Source organism: Colias croceus, chromosome 19, assembly GCF_905220415.1.
Source record: "Colias croceus chromosome 19, ilColCroc2.1".
Lineage (NCBI taxonomy): Eukaryota > Metazoa > Arthropoda > Insecta > Lepidoptera > Pieridae > Colias > Colias croceus.
In genome coordinates this window covers 1,389,091-1,411,560 of record NC_059555.1, presented here as the reverse complement: position 1 = coordinate 1,411,560, position 22,470 = coordinate 1,389,091, and the positions used below count along the sequence as shown (strand labels likewise).

Here is a 22,470-nt window from a genome sequence, read left to right as displayed (position 1 = left end):
CTTGTACTTTTTTTTTAACTTTTGTCGTAGTCTATTGAAGATAAAAAGTGAGTAGACACTATTGATGGCGCCTACAGACTGTGCTTTTTATGACATATTCACATCACTTGTCATGAAGACATTAATTATGCAAAATAAATACCTATGCTTACACTTAATCATCACCTTCTTCCCAACGCAGTCGGTTTAAACCACTTCCTACTAGTCTTGGACATCCAAGAAAAACCCATAAAGCTGATAATAACGAAATTTGAGACATCGGCATATAAAATTGTAGTTAACACGCCACTGGCCGCCGTTCGTTAAAATTATGTATATTTTCAACTGACTTTCTTATCGCCATCAAAGTTTTGTATAGCGCGACGTACCTGTTTTGATACTTTGTAAATTTAATACTGTTGTTGTTTGGCTGATGTTTTTCGTATTAGGAAGAGGAGAAAATTGATACTTGAATTAACATATGCATACGAAATTGGTCTTAATGTTAAAAATTAAGTGAATATTGTTTATAGTAGGTTCCACATATTGCATGATTGATTCACAATTTATTTGATTCATGAATAAATGATTTCTTAATTATTCACATAAAAAATAAATACAAATTTATAATTTAGGTACATACTTAAATAACACCATGAAGTAAGTAGATAATATTGACAATAGTTTAATTATTGAATGAAGTGAGTCGACCCTACGTACCTAATTCATAACGACTTCATTAATCGGGAATGGCTGAATGCAATCTAGTTTTTATTTTAATAGAGTAATAAAGTTAATTTTTACATTCGACTTGAACAATAGCTCATACAAAACCCAACTTCAAATATTTTAATTCAAACACACAAGTATCAAAACGTTCCTGTCCACACATGACACATTACTATCGCATGTAACTAACAATCTAATTACAACCCGCGGGAATCGAACCCCGAACCGATAGCCGATCGGAGGGTTCGAGCCCTGGTGGAATTAATTCAAATTGTTTATCGGTACGTTTGGAAGTAGTAAAATAGAAGTTTGTACAAAGTTTTATTTCAAAGAGGGACTTTTTGAGTTGATGTTTTGTGTTTTTGTAAATTGAGAATAGAATGTCTGTATCTATATAATTATCTGCAGAAGCGTATCACCACATAGTATAAAACAAAGTCACTTTCTCTGTCCCTATGTCCCTTTGTTTGCTTAAATCTTTCAAACTAAACAACGGATTTTGATGCGTTTTTTTAATACATAGAGTGATTCAAGAGGATGGTTTTAGTACCTCTAGAGGTATATTATAATTTATTAGGTTTAAGCCAAAGCGAGCGAAGCCGCGGGCGGTAAGCTAGTATTTTATAATTTTAGGTTATAGTTTAATTATATATTAAATAAATATTTCAGTCAAAAAATAGTATAGAACATTATATCAACAGTTACGATAAAAGTAAGCCCATCATTACAAGAAAATATCAATAAAATTTTAATGGAATTAGATAATTTTTGCCCTTCAATTAATTTATTGTTATTTAAAATGTCTACGAGGGAGGCAATAATTAAATCGAAGGACACTGCAGGCGGGTGCAGTCACAATTTACAGCTTTCACGCTATTTTCAATTAAAAGCCTAATGGCTCACGCTTCGCCAATCCACCGATTGTCTAATTGTAGATTTATATGGAGCTGTTAATACCGTCAAAAACGGGAATGAAAAAAATGGGCAGATAGACACGTGTTTCGTTAAATCTTGATTTTATTTTTAGTGGTAATTAAATTCTCTACAAAATGCATTAGGTCGTTTAGTATTTCTTTTTATTTTCATATTTAAACACAACTACAACATTTCACAGACCCAGACTACTTTGATAAAGTCTCTAATAATTTAATGTTTTTCTAAAATATCGATTAGGTACATTGTGATTTTATTGTCTTTGTGCTCTTGGTATTCCTTAACAGTAACGTAATTTAAACTATCTCCTTCGTTAGAAAGCAGTTTATAATTTTCAATAAGGTGCAATATTAACACCTCTATTTTATGTTGTTTTAATAATCGATTCATTAACTCATTCATTAATTATTAACTATTTTCCTATCATGACAACACCACATTCTCATAAATTCAAAAGGGGTGGTATTATCAGCTCCATACACTCAACCCTAGGTTACAGCCACACCCTTTCTGAAAAACTTTCCTCTTAATCGTTTTACATTACGATCGTGTAATGTGCTAAGTTTGAGTTTCATTGTTATTGAAAATTTTCCAATATGCGAATCGGAACTCTTCGCAATAATTATGTCGGGCCTCGTTATGGGAATTGCTAAATTTAACGTCTGTAACTTGGAATATTTGGTTAACTTAAATTGATTTGGTTTAACAATAAAATGGTACATGTAGTATCGTTTCTTAAAAACATGTTACGTTTAAATTTAACTCATGGTGCTGCACGCATACTAACCAAATATGTACAAACTAGGTGGGTAGTCTATAACTTAAAGTAAATTGCAACAAAATCGATTCAGTACTTCTCGCGTTGGAGAGCAACACACATCTTCATAACATACTCATGTAAAGTTACGAAGCATGAAGATTTTATTTTTTAAAAGGTTCAGTTTATTGAAAACTTCTAAAGGTTAGATCAAAGGTTACGTTTCTTATCTCAAAGGTTAGAAAAAATGGATACAATAATGGAATCTAAGAAGATACTTAGGTAGGTACTTATAGATTTTTAAGCAATATAACTTATCACCACAGTTACTAAGTTTTCAAATTGTCAGAACTACACAAAACCAGACACGATCTTTCAAATTAAAAATGAATCATAAAAATCGGTTCATCCAAGCCAAAGTCCTCACGTGTACGTAAGAACAGACGCATTAAGAACAGAACTAGAAGTCGTTTGATAATATAATCTAAGAATGTTAGGAACGGAATCGATATCAATATAATTTAGGGGCATGATAATCAAGTCAGTAGCTCTACAATGAGTTTACTTGCGATTGTAGTAAGCGGTTTGTATAAAATTTCGTACAGCGCCCCTAGTGTGCCGTAGCGGGACTAAAAAGCCTACCATGAGGAGCAATAGTATACTACAGTAGATAACGTATAGTAAACTATACTACACTCGCTGTTGTAACCATACAATTTTTGCACCATGAGTTCTAATTTTGACATATTACGCCATAGTTTATAACTCTTCGACGATAGATACGTCATTCACGGTAATTAATCTCGTGAAAATTAAGTGAACTATTCACGTTTACTATTGTAGTTACGTCAGACGATTTAAGGACGCGTTTACGAATCTGACAAAAATAAGCAGTTTTTCGATGCATTTTGCGGCAAAATAATACAAAACCAAATCTGACTAATAATTACCATAGATAAATTACTCCTTAATCTTTAAATGGTAGGAATTATTTAATCGAAAATTTTGGTTTATAATATTGTAAAAAATAATTTCCGTTGCCTCTTCACACAAAATTGACAATATCGTGATGAATATAGAAGCATTTTTCTATTATTTAATAAAATAAATTTACTTATTTAAAAATATTTTAAGTAAGCAGACATGTCCAACTCAAAAAGGTAGGAACTAAAACTATCAAAATGTTACAAATAAGCTGAGAAAAAAATTAAAATCAAATCTTATTTTTTCACATATTTAACTGTAACGCGTGATACTTATTGCATGGAAATAAGGGTTATTTTATTTGACACTATCTTGATTTATTGTACAAAAATTTGTAATGAAATATTTTAGTAATTTAGTCGGCGCTCGGACGCCTTTGTGAGTAGACGCTGTGACGCTTGTAGGCAGCTCCTCGTTTACGAAAAGATCGCTGTACGTATACAAAATATTTGACCTAATAAACTTGATCATTGACGCATTCTGCACCGACAACCAAGGCACACCAAGGAAAGATTTTATTTATAGTTTTTCATACTTATGGGATTATAAATTTCATATTTAGTTTCTGACTTGATGGAGTGACCTTCATGTGTACTTCGAAGACTGCTACTGGAACTAATAGACGAGTAGAGCTAGGTGTGCCGAGTTTGGGCTCGTTTTGTTAGTTATGTTGAGACCTTACCTCCGGACTTGATGGAGTGACCTGCAGGTGTACTTCGAAGACTGCTACTGGAACTAAAAGACGAGTAGAGCTAGGTGTGCCGAGTTTGGGCTCGTTTTATTAGTTATGTTGAGACCTTACCTCCGGACTTGATGGAATGACCTGCAGGTGTACTTCGAAGACTGCTACTGGAACTAAAAGATGGTTAGAGCTAGGTGTGCCGAGTTTGGGCTCATTTTGTTAGTTATGTTGAGACCTTACCTCCGGACTTGATGGAGTGACCTGCAGGTGCATTTACAAAATATGTTTTATTAATTAATGTAATAATATAGTGTCGACTTATAAAAATACTACAGGTTTGCCGGCAGCTTCGCCTGCATCATTTTTAAATTTAACCCAAATTCGGCGCCATTTTGAAATTCTTTGTTAATTGACCGATTTCGTTCAAAATCGATATCTGAGGATCCTTAGGATCACAAAACAGGAAACTGTTACCAAAATTGAAAAAAAGTCAACGCCATTTTGAAATTTTCTGTTATTGTACCGATTTCGTTCAAAATCGATATCTGAGGCTCCCTGGGATCGCAAAACAGGAAACTGGTACCAAAATTTTAAAAAGTCAGCGCCATTTTGAAATTCTTTGTTATTGTACCGATTTCGTTCAAAATCGATATCTGAGGCTCCCTGGGATCGCAAAACAGGAAACTGGTACCAAAATTTTTAAAAGTCAGCGCCATTTTGAAATTCTTTGTTATTGTACCGATTTCGTTCAAAATCGATATCTGAGGCTCCCTGGGATCGCAAAACAGGAAACTGGTACCAAAATTTTAAAAAGTCAGCGCCATTTTGAAATTCTTTGTTATTGTACCGATTTCGTTCAAAATCGATATCTGAGGCTCCCTGGGATCGCAAAACAGGAAACTGGTACCAAAATTGAAAAAAAGTCAACGCCATTTTGAAATTTTCTGTTATTGTACCGATTTCGTTCAAAATCGATATCTGAGGCTCCCTGGGATCGCAAAACAGGAAACTGGTACCAAAATTTTAAAAAGTCAGCGCCATTTTGAAATTCTTTGTTATTGTACCGATTTCGTTCAAAATCGATATCTGAGGCTCCCTGGGATCGCAAAACAGGAAACTGGTACCAAAATTTTTAAAAGTCAGCGCCATTTTGAAATTCTTTGTTATTGTACCGATTTCGTTCAAAATCGATATCTGAGGCTCCCTGGGATCGCAAAACAGGAAACTGGTACCAAAATTTTAAAAAGTCAGCGCCATTTTGAAATTCTTTGTTATTGTACCGATTTCGTTCAAAATCGATATCTGAGGCTCCCTGGGATCGCAAAACAGGAAACTGGTACCAAAATTGAAAAAAAGTCAACGCCATTTTGAAATTTTCTGTTATTGTACCGATTTCGTTCAAAATCGATATCTGAGGCTCCCTGGGATCGCAAAACAGGAAACTGTTACCAAAATTTTAAAAAGTCAGCGCCATTTTGAAATTCTTTGTTATTGTACCGATTTCGTTCAAAATCGATATCTGAGGATCCTTAGGATCACAAAACAGGAAACTGTTACCAAAATTGAAAAAAAGTCAACGCCATTTTGAAATTCTTTGTTGTACCGATTTCCTTCAAAATCGATATCTGAGGATCTACGATCGCAAAATAGGAAACTGGTACCAAAATTTAATAAATTCAGCTGGTAAAGAAGCAAAATATACAATTCTTGCAGTTTCTATGTCAGTTAACTGTCGAATCTTTCTGCCAGCGTAACCAGCAGAGCTGAGTTTGATCCTAAGGATCCTCAGGTATCGATTTTGAACGAAATATGTCAATTAACAAAGAATTTCAAAATGGCGCCGAATTTTTTAAATTTCGGTACCATTTTCCTATTTTGTGATCCCAGGGAGTCTCAGATATCGATTTTGAACGAAATCGGTACAATAACAGAAAATTTCAAAATGACGTTGTCTTTTTTTTTCAATTTTGGTAACAGTTTCCTGTTTTGTGATCCTAAGGATCCTCAGATATTGATTTTGAACGAAATCGGTACAATAACAAAAAAATTCAAAATGGCGCTGACTTTTTAAAATTTTGGTACCAGTTTCCTGTTTTGCGATCCCAGGGAGCCTCAGATATCGATTTTGAACGAAATCGGTACAATAACAGAAAATTTCAAAATGGCGTTGACTTTTTTTCAATTTTGGTAACAGTTTCCTGTTTTGTGATCCTAAGGATCCTCAGATATCGATTTGGAACGAAATCGCTACAATAACAAAAAAATTCAAAATGGCGCTGACTTTTTAAAATTTTGGTACCAGTTTCCTGTTTTGCGATCCCAGGGAGCCTCAGATATCGATTTTGAACGAAATCGGTACAATAACAAAGAATTTCAAAATGGCGCTGACTTTTAAAAATTTTGGTACCAGTTTCCTATTTTGCGATCCCAGGGAGCCTCAGATATCGATTTTGAACGAAATCGGTACAATAACAAAGAATTTCAAAATGGCGCTGACTTTTAAAAATTTTGGTACCAGTTTCCTGTTTTGCGATCCCAGGGAGCCTCAGATATCGATTTTGAACGAAATCGGTACAATAACAGAAAATTTCAAAATGGCGTTGACTTTTTTTCAATTTTGGTAACAGTTTCCTGTTTTGTGATCCTAAGGATCCTCAGATATCGATTTTGAACGAAATCGGTACAATAACAAAGAATTTCAAAATGGCGCTGACTTTTTAAAATTTTGGTACCAGTTTCCTGTTTTGCGATCCCAGGGAGCCTCAGATATCGATTTTGAACGAAATCGGTACAATAACAGAAAATTTCAAAATGGCGTTGACTTTTTCAAATTTTTGTAACAGTTTCCTGTTTTGTGATCCTAAGGATCCTCAGATATCGATTTTGAACGAAATCGGTCAATTAACAAAGAATTTCAAAATGGCGCCGAATTTGGGTTAAATTTAAAAATGATGCAGGCGAAGCTGCCGGCAAACCTGTAGTATTTTTATAAGTCGACACTATATTATTACATTAATTAATAAAACATATTTGGTAAATGCACCTGCAGGTCACTCCATCAAGTCCGGAGGTAAGGTCTCAACATAACTAACAAAATGAGCCCAAACTCGGCACACCTAGCTCTATCCATCTTTTAGTTCCAGTAGCAGTCTTCGAAGTACACCTGCAGGTCATTCCATCAAGTCCGGAGGTAAGGTCTCAACATAACTAATAAAACGAGCCCAAACTCGGCACACCTAGCTCTACTCGTCTTTTAGTTCCAGTAGCAGTCTTCGAAGTACACCTGCAGGTCACTCCATCAAGTCCGGAGGTAAGGTCTCAACATAACTAACAAAACGAGCCCAAACTCGGCACACCTAGCTCTACTCGTCTATTAGTTCCAGTAGCAGTCTTCGAAGTACACCTGCAGGTCATTCCATCAAGTCCGGAGGTAAGGTCTCAACATTACTAACAAAACGAGCCCAAACTCGGCACACCTAGCTCCACTCGTCTATGAGTTCCAGTACCAGTCTTCGAAGTACACTTCGGCAAGTACTTGTTTACCAAACAATCACTGTCCAGTGAAATTAGATAAATGGTATCTACTTTTGTGACCATTCAACGTTACAAACTTTACAAATCAAAGTAAAGTTAAAAAAAAACATAGCAATAAAAATAAGCTCAATTATCAAGTCGTGTCAGTTTACTCATAATTTCGCCGCTTCGCGCATTTCGATGTGTGTGTGAGCCGTGCACGTGTAGTAGTAAGACTCAATACCTAAAATTGATGCGCGTCAATTTGTAAATACGTCCTTAACTATGTCAACTCATGGTAGAGGTACCTACTGGATGTATAGATAGATCCTAATTGCTCAGAAAATAGTTTATTTGTTGATAATTATACAAAGGCAAGACGGAAGCGAATCACGTGTCGCCTTACGTTTTACGAAATATTTTAGAGAAATCCTCGCCTCGCATAATGAGTGTCATATTCGGTGTACCGTCAGCAAATAAGTTTTATAGGTTTTTTTTATTTTTATTTGTGAAATGCTTGTTCCAATCTATTTACGTATATGATAAAAACAGCAGGTTATCGTTTTTATAATTAAGGAAATTAATATATATCTATCAAATAAGAATAAATATAATACAAATACCAATCGAAGTATACATATCACAAATATAATATGTATTTGGCAGGTAAAAAGTAGGGCTAAAAATTTATTAGATCTAATCAAAATTAGCATTATTAATATTCGTTTAGTATAATTTTCAGTAAGTATTTCATTATTATTTTCATAAAAAAATATCTTGGCAGCGGTGGGATTCGAACCCACGCCTCCGAAGAGACTGGTGCCTTAAACCAGCGCCTTAGACCGCTCGGCCACGCTACCCACATGAAAACGACTGAAAAAATAGATCTTTTCCATAAATAAAACGGTACGTTACAACAATAGCAAAGATAAATTCTTGGGAGAGATAGTATTTGTAGACGTGTTTATAAACTTGACGATCAGTAATTGGTCATTTGTTTTTATTAATTGCTTCATTGTCATTTGTTTCTTTTGTGTTTTCAATATATTGTGGTTATTTATACTTCTTATTAAAGGCGATTTGATAGTCGTTATTTGAAAGAGAATAATTGAGAATGAATTTAAAGAATCCTCTTAATTAAATACCGACAGTTGTTTGTTTGTACAGTTCCTAGGTTATCGTTATTCCTTCTAAAGAAAATATTTTATTGCATAAATAAAACAAATATTACAAAAAAAGGAAATATTTATACAAGAAGCTTTCAATCTTTCCCACAGCATTTGTATCTTTACATATCACTTGCTGTGCTCCGCGGTTTTACATGAATTGCTCCGCTCCTGTTGATCTTAGCGTGATGATATATAGCCTAGCCTACCCCGATAAATGGGCTTTCTAACACCCAAAGAATTTTTTTAAATCGGACCAGTAGTTCCTGAGATTAGCGCGTTCAAACAAACAAACTCTTCAGCTTTATAATATTAGTATAGATGTGTAAAAAATTAACTGGTCAACGATTCTGCTGACGGTACAAACACGACACATCCAAAGTGTAGCGACGTGTAAAATCTGCATTTCTTTGAGATGCACTTGTACCCCCTCCACGAGAGTTCTACTTGGAGCTTTGAACGTCGCAGGTTCTAGAGTGCCTAGCTGAATGTTTTGTTTGAACGCAATCGCTATTGTTAGGACGCGATTTTTTGTGCCGTGTTTTTATTGTAGGGGTGCAATTGGTTCATCGAGATGTCTAATAATACTTAACTAATTACCTACCTGGGATAATCAAGATGTCTAATAACATTTAAGATACATCATGCTTTTATAATATAGGTACTATAAGTACCTAGGTATATAAAGAGACATGCCTAAAGTGGGTACTAGGTAGGTCGTATTTTCAAGGAAGGTTATTTAAATTTTCTCTGTTTATATAATTTCTGTTTGTCTTACTATGCATAGAGACGAATTAAACCAAGTTAATCTATTTATATTTCATGGAAAGATAGAGTTGGTATACCTAGAGTAGCTTAAGATTTTCCCCGAAACTGCTATAAGAACTAGCATAAAGAATAAAAACTATAAAAATATGTATAACTAGCTTCCGCCCGCGACTCCGTCCGCGCGGATGTCGGTCTTCGCGTGGATGGTTTATTTCTCCATTTTGAGTAACTCTGACAATGACATCTTATAAATGTCTATTGGTCCCAAATACGGCGAGGCCTATAATAATACGCAACGTGTGTTCGCGGTTCTACAGAACAACGTCTATGGATAAAACTGAAAAATTAAGATACATTTTTTTCTACGTATTTTTCCAGGATAAAAAGTATCCTATTTTACGCCCAGGATAATAAGGTATAATTATACCAAGTTTCATCGAAATCGAACCGTTAGTTTTCACGTGATGCCTGAACATACAGACAGACAGAGAGACAGACAGACAGACAAAAATTTTTTTAATCACATATTTGGGTTTGGTATCGATCCAGTAACACCCCCTGCTATTTATTTTTTCAATATTTTCAATGTACAGAATTGACCCTTCTACAGATTTATTATATGAATGTATAGATATTGAATTATATTGCAATATAATATTATGTTGAAGTAATCATTTTCATTTCATAATCATCAACCCTTAGATTTTCTAATTGAAATTTTTTATTTTACAGTTTCCAAGCGGAGTCACGTACACAAACAAGTTTACAAAATCAGCGCTACAGACTCCAGTTGCAAATAATATCAAAGCTAAATTCTTCATTTAGCAAAGGAAAGAAAATAAAAAAACTCCAAGCGAGTAACATTTGTAATGCAATAATTGCACCCATTTCAAACATTGATGCAAATACAGACGTGTGTATTGTTGTGGGTAGTTTGAAAATGAAAACGAAAAATATATTTATTTCATACACACAATTTTCAATGACAGAAAATGGAAGAGTCCTCCTAGTAAGTTGACAAAAACCGTTTAAAGTTAACAAATATAACACCTGTGTTTATATGCATATATTAGACTAGCTGCGCCCCGCGGTTTTACCCACGAGGCTCAGATCCTGTTGGTCTTAGCGTGATGATATATCGCCTATAGCTTTGCCCGAGAAAATATAGGCTAGCTAACACCGAAAGAATTTTTCAAATCGGACCTGTAGTTCCTGTAGTACCAGTAGTTTTTGAGATTAGCGCATTCAAACAAACAAACAAACTCACAGCTTTATAATAGGTATTAGTATAAATTTATCGATTGTCTTGTTGGTCTAGTATGTAGTTAGTCAGCGATTTGTAGAGCGCTCTCGCTGAATCCAGGTTTGGGAAAAACTAAAAACAACGGTTTATTGTGATCGAATAACTTTTATTTTATTTGTGATGATTGGCATATATTTATATTTAAACAACAAAATCTAGAAGCATTTCCAATGTTTGTTAGTTTGTCACCCGAAAACAGTTACTTCGATATTAATAAAATTACACACATAGTTGAAATCTGCGAGAGCATAATAATAAAGAGCTTTTATCTCTCTTCAATCTGGTAGAGCGAGAGCTTATATAAAAGATGTTAAATAAAACAATCTTTCATTTCGTAAAACTTTATATATTTTAGATCATTAGATATGTTATAAAAGTATATAATATAACTATAAACATAATATCCATCAAACATTGTAAATTTAAAAAGTACTTTAAATTATTTAAGAACAGGGTCTTTAAAAAAAGATATATCTACTGAAGCTATTGTTATTTTAAGTATAAAAGATCAAACGAATTCCTCTTACAAATAAATATGTTAAATAATATTACGATTATTCAATACAAATATACTACAATTTTCGATACATATAATACGTTTTGTGAGTAATTCAGTTCTTAATAATAGAGATACTTAAACACATTATTCCTTTGTTTCACACATGTACTTAATTCTATACAATAATGTAATTTAAGTAAAAACTTTAACAAATTATTTTCATTCTTTAATTTAAATTAACGCAAACATACTTGTCTCTTAAACTCATAAACACCAATCAATAAACTCCATTTCTTCCAAAAGATTCCGACCTCACTAGTTCACATATAAAAATGTCAATACTACGCTCACTACAAAAATTCAAAATAAAATACGAACGCACACAGACGCAGCTGTGATATGTTATATAGACGCACACAGCGGCGCTGTATGTGTTTTTTTCGTTTGTGTGCGGGAGGGGGGGAGGGGGTCATACATTTTCAGGAAGGCTTCGTCACAGGGCGTCTTTCAGCGTTCCAATGCCGCACACATAGCTAGCTATCGGTGAGACGAAGTAAAGAGTGGCCACAGATTATATTGTTGTAGACTGTTTGGAATTGGAACGGTGTCCTGGTTGGTTTAATTCGAAAATGGATGAATTGTTCTACAATACGTGTTGTTTTTAAAACATATTATTTTGACTACAGATGATTAATTAGCAAAAGAAGTGATCTTTTAATAATTGAGTTGAATATTGCTATACAATAATATTTAATTTTGGTCGAAATCTTCTTGATAAAAGTGTAGCTATCTTCAACCATAAATTTCCAACCATCCAGTTTACAATTCTTCATTCGCAAGGAACCTGCAAAAAACAAAAACAAATTAATTAAAGTCTCTATATTTCACACAGCATTACTCTATACAATCGAGCTCAGATCAGGGGGGGTTAGGAATGGGTAGGGGGAGTAGGAGGGGGGGTACGTATGTGTTCGGAAAAATGCCTTATGATCCGAGCTACCTACCGCCCGGGCCAACGTTTTTAAGTTCTCTGTAACATTGTTTGAATTCGAATTCAAGATAATTTAAAATAAATAATGTTCTTGGTGGATTCTTTAGTTGCTTGATATTGATTTTGTTAAACGCTTTGGTAAGTATGTTGTTTTATACGTGGAATAATTGATATTAAATTAATAGAGAAAAGGATGGGTGGGTGAGTTTACTACTTAAGGATACTTCGATTCTTCAGATTTTCACTGCATTTATTGGGTTTTTCAATTTTAATTTTCATGGAAGGAAACACAAGCTTTTGAGGTGCTAACAAAGTATTGAGGAGATGAATTCAAATTAGAGATTTTTCAAGAAAGTAGGGTTTTTAGTTTTTACATACGATTACTGATCAATATTTTGTTTCAAGAAATACTTATATTAGGTACAGGAATATTATATTATTATGATACATTACATTATTCTCAGAATCCATCAAATTCTACAATAACATTATGAAAATTATCATAAATTCTACTTTTAAAATATATTCGATATAGACTCTAGAAAAACATAAAATATAATTTACCGAGAAATCTAAGGATTTCTTATTACATGCTAATAATATGCTTTCCTATTCCAGATTCTTCTTAATATAAAATATATATTTAATATATTCAAGTCTTTCAAACATTTATGAATTATTTCAAAGCAAAATATTGTTTTCAACAATTTCGAAGGCTGAATCAAATACTTATACAAAAAGTCAGGAAAAGGACTTAAATCCATACTAATATTATAAATGCGAAAGTAACTCTGTCTGTCTGTCTGTTACTCAATCACGCCTAAACTACTGAACCAATTTGCATGAAATTTGGTATGGAGATATTTTAATACCCGAGAAAGGACATAGGCTACCTTTTATTGCGAAAGATGTACCACAGGCGAAGCCGGGGCGGACCTCTAGTAATTAGATAAATGATAATTCATAAGACTTCTGATGAAGTCTGGTAAGTTAAGACCAGGAAAGCAAATGGGGGGGGAGGGTGCATTTCTTGCTAAAAAGCAACACAAGCCAATATTAAGTCATGATTTATATGTAGTGAACAGAACAGAATAACAAACAGAAAGAACAAATTTATTGTTTTAGAAAGAACAAATTTAATTAAAATTTATTCATTATTATTTTTTAACCATAGCATTTGTTTTACAGGTTACGAGGAGCAGCCGTTGACTCCAACTAGACTCAAGAAACAAACAAACAAAAAAAAAACATCTTTAAATCATATTTTCATCTCTATTACTCTAAGGAATAAGATATATGGATATATGTAAAAATTTACCTCGTTGAACGAACAAACATACAGAACACTAAACCACATTATAAAAAGGATACCATAATATTCTCCAATATCAAAGTTCATCGTCCCATTTAATTAACGCCATTATTACAATATGCATCGAAAATGCAGCGCAAATTATCTGCATTATAAAATATATTCTTAAAAATCCTTTCACACGTCCCCCCTCCCCCAGGGGGGGCGCCAGGTGCTCTCCCGTTGTATTAGTTGTTAGTATTGACTAAAATTTTACAGCGCTGCTTTTTAAGCGTTTGCATGTGTGCGTTCAGTATTTGCATGTGTTGTGTTAGAATATTGTTATATGTGAAAACGTACAATTATTGCAGCATTGAAAAGTAATGAATTGTTGTCTGATTGTTGTGTAGTTTTTGGGAGTCTGGTTTAGCTGTTTTGCTTTTAGTTCTGAGTCCTTTCTTTTAGTATTGTTATGGATTTTCATATAATATACCAGCAGTGGAAGATTATGAACAGGCAGTTCTCTCTGTCATGTACTTTCTATATATCAATACGTACTACCATATCTATGTATAATATCTTTCACTTATGCTTATTGTATTTTAGAAATGATAAGAAGAGCCTAGTGATCCGTACTACAGGTTCTATGGAACCTCGGTCACCAGCCCTTATAAGGTTGTCAAATTAATTATGTTTACATTCTATGAAACTTTGGAGAAAGATATTTTTTATAACTTTCGAACAGGAATCTGGATATAGAAAAACATCCTTAGGCCCTATCTATAATTGCCACAGAATCTATAAGCCAAAGATTACTCCTATACTTCAGGGTTGTCCAAAAATGTATCCATATCCCTCGCAATCCTTAATACAGATTACAGATAAAGCAGAATATCCAGGGTTGCCATCCAAGAATTTTATTTCAATTTCCGATGAACATTCAACATCTGGTAGGAGCGGCCGAGATTTATTGCCTCTGCTCGCGAGAGGATCGCGATCTTGCCTCTCCATGTGAAATACCTTCCGTAAATAATATAAAGTGGCTTTCAGGTTCCACGTCTTAGTATTATGTACAAAAAGGGGATACGATGAGCTATATGTGAAGCAGAATTTGTGGCAGATAATTAGTTTGTAGAAGTAGTTTGAATTGATCAAAAAAGGTGTCTTGATTCGAACTACTAACGAAATAATAGAGTAGTTACAAGAAGTAGAACGGAACATACTGATTAATTTCTGCCTAATAAATAATATTTCTTTATTGTAAACCTGGTAGCAAATGAATTACAGGATACTAAACAAAGGATGATTTAAGGCTAGAGATAATAGAATAGGCTGTTCTTCTCATTTATGCTTAAATTGACTGCACAAGCTCCAATGTGCAACAGAATATAGAGCAAAGAAAGCTCGCATATTGAAAAAAAAAATTCAGACTCAACCATTCCATTCATTGATTGAAAACGCGGCAAACATTCAAAACCACAGATGCAATAAAAAAAAAACCGTATAAAATATTTAAAATCCGAACGCAACGGAACATTTAAGTTTCGTGTCCGTTATGAATTCCGAGCGCGTTCTATATTCAAATTGGGCTTCGCTATTGGCTGCCGGCGGGCGGTATTTTACATCGGATGAAATTTCGCCGGTACAGAAAGCCCGTCGTAATGTCTATGCATAAAGTATTTTAAACTTGTTAAAATGCAACGTATTCTGTAGTGGAGCGCGGGAAACTGTAGCGTTATCAAAAGGGGTTATTTAGTGGATCTTCTTGTCCTTTGTGAGGTGTAAAGGTATTTCAGCGCGCATTCGATAACGAGGGAATTCATTTACGGTATTTTATCTACGGTACTTTGTACGCTTTTTTATCTATGGCTCATGTTTTAATCTTTGCGAGATACTACTTTGATATTAATTTGTGAATTTGTTACATTTCCTTGATTCCTTGAGAAATAAGGATGGAATGACGAATGTATTGAATCTCCGTTTTATATTTTTCGACGTCTCATTATGAAAAATGTATAAACATGCAAATGTTTGGCAAACAGTTGTATGCTACGTATCCTAACTAGAATCCAATTTTAGCTATTATATTTTACACATGTTAATATGTGTTTTAAATTGGATTTTTGTACATTTTTGTACAAGTCACGAAAATGCCGTATAGGTTCTCTATTAGCCAATATTTTAAACGCTCTACATATTTCTATGGTTTAGTCTATGTAACTTATAAGAGCAGACAGATTTGAATTCAATATAGCTAATTAATGATTAAACAAATATTGCAAATTAATTAATAATATATATCAAATCATCTCCCTCCTGAAAATTCCACGCTTTAACGAGAAAAAGGTGTACAGACATATAAATATTACTGAACAAGACGACGCGTCATTTGTCCCATAGCGCATAAAGTCTACCAAGAAATACCATAAAACCAACCGACGAATAAACGAAAACCCCAACGTTTTACCTCAAAAGACCGCTTCATTTATAATTATTTTTTAAAAAAGTTTCACTTACAGTTTAACTTAGGTTTAATCAAGCCAGAAACGGGGTTTTTCATTTTGAAATTTTTCAATATTCCGTAAGGCTAAGTGAGATTTATTTTCTACCTCTAAATAAAATCAAAGTAGACTGCAACTTCTGAGATGTTCTTTACGAGCTATATAAAGTAGCTAAGCTTGTGTAAGATTATCTAGAAAATGTATTTGTGGCTTGTTTTTATTTTGGTGCGCCATTAACGGCCTCTAGTTCAGTGGTTGGGCATTAATGTATATTTTTAATAGGGTAGGTTTTAAATTGATTTGATTCCTGGGAATACGTAGGATGTAGTATCTATAGACATGTATAGAAAGGCTTATAATTTATTAAATAAAATCTATTAAAAATTAAAGTGAATAATTAGAAGGAAAAAAAAAGAGTCAAGTCAAGTGTTTCAGTCGTATACAGGAATAAAAACTTATTTAGCTTTGTTATATATGCAAACATTTAAAAACTGAACAAAACATTTAAAATTTATAACTGTATAAAATTTGAAATTTCCCTCCTTATTATATTTCCACTTAACAAATAGCTGTACATCATCACCATCATTTTGTAGATAATTCATAACTAGGTCTAGATATAGAATATAGATAGCACGTAGATGTACTAAATATAATTTTATTGGGTCAGAAATATATTAAATGCAAGTTCCGTGTGATTTATGTAAAATATAACCGGAGAGTCACTCGTGAGAATTTTCGCGCATCACTATTAAATATAAAATATGATATTGGCAGCATGTAGTGTTGTGCTAGAGTCGATGTCGATGTTTTTAGATTTATTTTTTTATAGATAGAAAAAGAATTTATGTTGGCTATTCGAAATTAAAATATTTGGTAGTATAAAAACATGCTATGAGCGACATGGTTAAAATTGTCGTTTGTATACTAATAAAATCTTAAATCTCATTACTTCTTGATAACTAGTATTTGCTACTACTAGGTTATAAACGATTGACAGACGTGACGTTGTTGTTGTTGTTTCACGTTACGTCATATATTTACGTCATCCCAATAACTATTCTTACTTAATGCACAAGAATATCGACCTTTGTTATAACGTTTGCCTAGTCAGATAGTTGTAAATTGAGTAGTATATTAAAAGTAATAAATAACATCGATAGCAGAGCACAGCATATATCACTGGGATCGAGTACAGACGTGCCGTATATCGAGCAAATTCCAACCGCGGTCGAACGTCATATACCGAATATTACTTAAGGCTGGTGGGGTACTGGGAGAAAGTTAAACGCACAGCAGTTTTCATCATGCTATGTTTTATATGTTAGTTTCTGCATAGCTTTTCGTCCGCAGCCTTGCCCCCGTAGTCTAAGGAAAACCCGCAAGGCTCCCGCTCCCGCATGCTTTTCAGGATAAAAACTATCCTAGGTATGTGTTATTCCAAGTAACCCTTTAGGCTTTATGTATGTTACAAATTTCGTAAAAATCGGTTCAGCAGTTTATGCGTGAAGGAGTATCAAACAAACAAACAAATTTTCACATTTATAACACACGAGATTTTTCATTTAAAAGTGCAATTAAAATTATATTATACTATCGATGTCTCTTTGTGTGCCGCTAGCCCAACATCAGAGCGACTACTGCGATTCCTCGACCGAATGGTGAATATCTACCGCGTCGGTATACGACTGGAAGCGAAACAGATGATACTGAACATTGGATGAAATTATTTAATTAATATATGAATTATCACAATTTTTATTAAATAACACTATATTTACAATAGCTCCCTGCCCGCGAATTCGCTTGCGTAAAACAAATTATATAAGGACAATGAGCGGGCTTAGTTGTTCGGTGATATCTACCGGGCAAACAAATTTAAACATTGTTTTAGAATGCTTTAATCTAGATGCACTCTTAACTCAAGATCAGCTGAACAGATTTCAAAATTTATCAAAATCCCGGCAGATTGAGTGACTGGAAACCGGAAAATATATAATAAGTAATAGATGACTGGATGTTTGATGCTCGTGAACTCAAAAATGGCTAATTGGATTTAAATGAAATTCGGCAGAGATATAGATTATGCATTGAGCCTAGATAAGAATATTAGTCGTATTAAAATTTCACCAGAGTTGAATCTATTTCCACGTAAGCTCTACATCGAGATAACTCTAATCCATACTAATATTATAAATGCGAAAGTAACTCTGTCTGTCTGTTACTCAATCACGCCTTAACTACTGAACCAATTTGCATGAAATTTGGTACAGAGATATTTTGATACCCGAGAAAGGACATAGGATAGGTTTTATCTCGGAAATCCTATGGGAACGGGTTTTTATTTGAAAACGCGGGTGAAGCCGCGGGCGGAAAGCTAGTAATATTATAAAGCTCAAGTTTGTTTGTTTGTTTGAACGCGCTAATCTCAGAAACTACTGGTCCAATTTGAAGAAAATCTTTCGATGTTAGTTAACCCATTTATCGAGGAAGGTTTATAGGCTATAATATCATAATCCTAAGACAAACAGGAGCGGAGCAATACGGAAATAAAACCGCAGGGCACAGATAGTTTCTAAAAAAACACCAAACATTTATAAAAAAAACTCACTTTCCACCGTCTCCAGCTCACGCGTAAACGGAAAGTAGGAAAAATATTTTTCTATTTTAAATAAGTATACGGAAAAGCGCATATATTTGCCTTATCTGCAGTTCGTTAAATATTAGGTTGAAATCGCGTGCTATTTTATTAATGGCCGCTGATATTCTTTATTCATCTGGAACGTTCTAGAAGGATTTTCTTTGGTGATGATGTTTTGGTGGCAAATTTAGATAGAGACTAACCAATCAGATGGGTTTAAAGTAAATCAAAGTACTTTCCTATGTTAATTGGCAGTTACATGTGTAGTAAGAAATATTATAAACTAGCCTACCGCCCGCGGCTTCGCACGCTTTGTCTAAAACCTAATAAATTATATACTAAAACCTTCCTCTATCTATAAAAAAACTGCATCAAAATCCGTTGCGTAGTTTTAAAGATTTAAGCATACAAAGAGACATAGGGAAATTGGGACAGTGATTTCTCTATAATGAATTTACAACTCAGACAATTTTCTTTCAAACTTTAGTCTTAGAAAATATTAAGACTTTATGACTACATTATACGAGCATATCTTATCTTTAATATATATCACAATGTTTGTCCTCAATGGACTCCTAAACCACTTAACCGATTATAATAAAATTCGCACACCATGTGCAGTTCGATCCAACTTGAGAGATAGGATAGTTTTTATGAAAAAAAAACGTAAACATGTAGGTACCACGGGCGAAGCCGGGGCGAACCGCTAGTATTATATACGTATCTAAAAAATATGTGTATTGTCGTATTCAGTAATACATTTCTAATTGCATAAGAAAATAATATCATTGGCAAGTACAGTTAGCTTTGCTCGATCGCCTACAAAAACCTATCTGCTAGTGACCGCCTATAAACTAAAACTAGAATTCCGATCAAATCTATTTCAAGCCAGTAAATACCTATACATGAACCTATCGATTAGAGTTTGCGCGGTGCTATCCAATCACGCAGAACCGATCAGCCAATAGGAACACCCCATTCACACTCGATACACATTGCCCAGAATAGCTTGACCCTTGATTGAGAGGTGTCTCACCTCTCCGCTGTACACATAAGGTTCAAGAGGCCAGTGTTCGGGGCTCAATAGATTCTGGCCAGTGCACATTGGACGGTATTGGTTCGTCGAGTCGAGTGTAACGTAGATTTTTCACGTTTTTTCCACGTAGTACGGTATTGTATGGGTTTATTATGTACGTAGGATGTTATGTGGGTTTTCCTTTATGTATTAGATGATTTGAATTGTATGTAGTTTGTGGTTAGATTGGTTAAATAGGGGATATAAGTGCTAACATTTTCTAAGGATGTAAGTATCTTGTTTCAAGAAGGTTTTTAACTTTTTAGTATAATAATGTATTGTTTATTTATTTTAATTATATGTTATGTTACTTGTTATAATTGTATAGTAAGAATAGGGTATAAATTAGAATAATTATTACCTACTATGTTTGGCCATGAATATCGTAGTTACGAATAAATGTGTTATAATAAATAGTTTTAAATATTTCTGTTGTTTTTATTGAATTAAGATTGTTCTTTGTTTCGCAAAATTCGTGGAAAGAAAAGATATTTTTAATGTAGGACTTTATGCTGTTTCTAGAAAATATGCACGTGAAGACTTTAATTTTAATACTAATGATACTTTATAAAGAAGTTATTTATAGTCTTCAATCGTATCCTTTGAATGTATTTGAATTCATAAGAAAAACATAATTGAAAACGTTTGAGAGGTATTTTTTGGATCGTTGTAAAAACGTATTCTTATTTTCAGTTTTATAACGATGTGAAAATTTGGTTTCGTTTCTAAAATATACAGATACTATTAATTTCTTCATAAATTTCCTATTACCTAGATCCTAGAACACATATTTAACGCTCGTCCACGAAGTAGGTAGATACGACTTTCCATCTCGAGGAAAACTTCATACAATTGTCACATTCAAATTACTACGTAATATCGAACACAGCAACATTTCTCCACATAAAGATCCTTTTACACACATTTTAATTCCATAATTCCGTTGAAACCGTAGACAGAGTAACTAATAGACCCAATGACGATACCTTTCTCACTTACACAAGAAAGAGAGCGAAAATACCATAACAAATGCATAAGACAAAGACACAAATACCCAATTTTTTGTCCCTTAGTGTGTAACCTGTTTTTCAAGATCCGCAACTTGAGTTGCGAAACAAACTTTGACAGTTCGTGCCTTCATCGTGCTTGGTGTTCGAATTTTGGATATTATTTAGTAAAAAATCGATACGAGTACATTGAAAAGACGGTGAAATTATCTTAATATAGACATCGAAGTAAATAGAATGGTGCGTTGTCGTGTTATTGCATGTATAAGCGATAGTGAGAAGAAAATTGCCGGTGTGTCTTTTCACGCGTAAGTACGACTTTATTGTCCTTATTTATAGTTTCTCAGTGATGATTATTTATACTTTAGCCTAAAGTAACAACAAGTCGCGTTAAAACAAGGAAAATATTAGCGTAATATCGATTTTTACATTCAATAACCTATAAACATCAACAAGTAAGTGTTGCCAGTGTCGGGAAAAATAATACCCCGATCATCAATAAAAAAATATTGATTTAACAATATGGCGAAACTCGAAAGTAAATGAATATGAAATCCCATAATAACCCAGTGTTTCGGGAAGACTTCGGCATCGAAAACATATTTTAATTTATTATTTCTCATAGTAATAATTGTGATTGATATAAAATTACACTTATAATTTTAGAGAACCTGAACTACCTGCAAGCATTAATTATTATTAACCTATGTTTATCGATTTGTTTCCAGATGATCCAGACCTACGTAATTAATGGATCGAAGTGGGAGAAAAGATTGGATTCTCACAAAATATTGTAAAATATGAACAAGCCAATGAAAAAGTAAGAAATGTGTTCACGAAATTAACATTGTTTCGTCATCAATAATCAATCTGCTTATATTTTTTTGTATCTACTAAATATAAAGACAAAAGAAAAATCTCATAACTGGTCTTATTTAATTTGCTAAAAATATTTACCCTTTCCAAAACATCCGGGAGCTCGGATACTGTGGCAACATTCAACTTATACATTGACAAACTATCTTTGTCTCAGTCGCGGTTACAGAGTACCTTTGTCTATTAGTTTCTCTGTCTACGGTTGAAACATTTATACTTGACAGGTAAAGTAAAAAAAAAAAATCTCAACGTAATATTTTTCTATTAAATTCGAAACGACAAATCACTAGCACTATATTAAACCGAGGCTACACTCAACTAAAAAGCAATCGCGTTAATGGAATTTCAATTTTACTGCGAAGTTAACTAGAAATCCTACAGAGCAATATCACGACGTCACTCCTGAGATGTTTATGGGCGGATAAATCGCGCTGTCTGTCCGTGTTTTTATCATATTTTTATATGTTAATAGCGTAATGGAGTTGTAATGTCGAAAGAACGACGTATGTTATATGTTGTATTTTGTAAGCAATGAAAAGTAATGTCGATTGTTTTAAAGGGATTACGATGTTCTTCATGATAACTACGTATTTATTCATAATACACATTACCTATATTAATGCCTAGCTTATCTTCTTTCTTATTAAGAATTCTGTCTTAGTGTAATTTTTAAATGCTTACGAAGACGTACTTATTCTTATTGCCAAATATAGGTAAAAAATTAAGTTGATTCGAATAGCTTTTCTATTTACGTAGCTCCAATAAATCTTATCTG

At 33.6% G+C, this 22,470-nt stretch overlaps 1 non-coding gene across 1 annotated transcript; it reads right to left on the bottom strand.

Annotated features, from left to right (window-relative positions):
• Positions 1–8,355: 8,355 nt before the first annotated feature.
• Positions 8,356–8,437, bottom strand: Trnal-aag. Its single transcript has one exon. It is a non-coding gene; the product is annotated as a tRNA-Leu (tRNA).
• Positions 8,438–22,470: the final 14,033 nt, after the last annotated feature.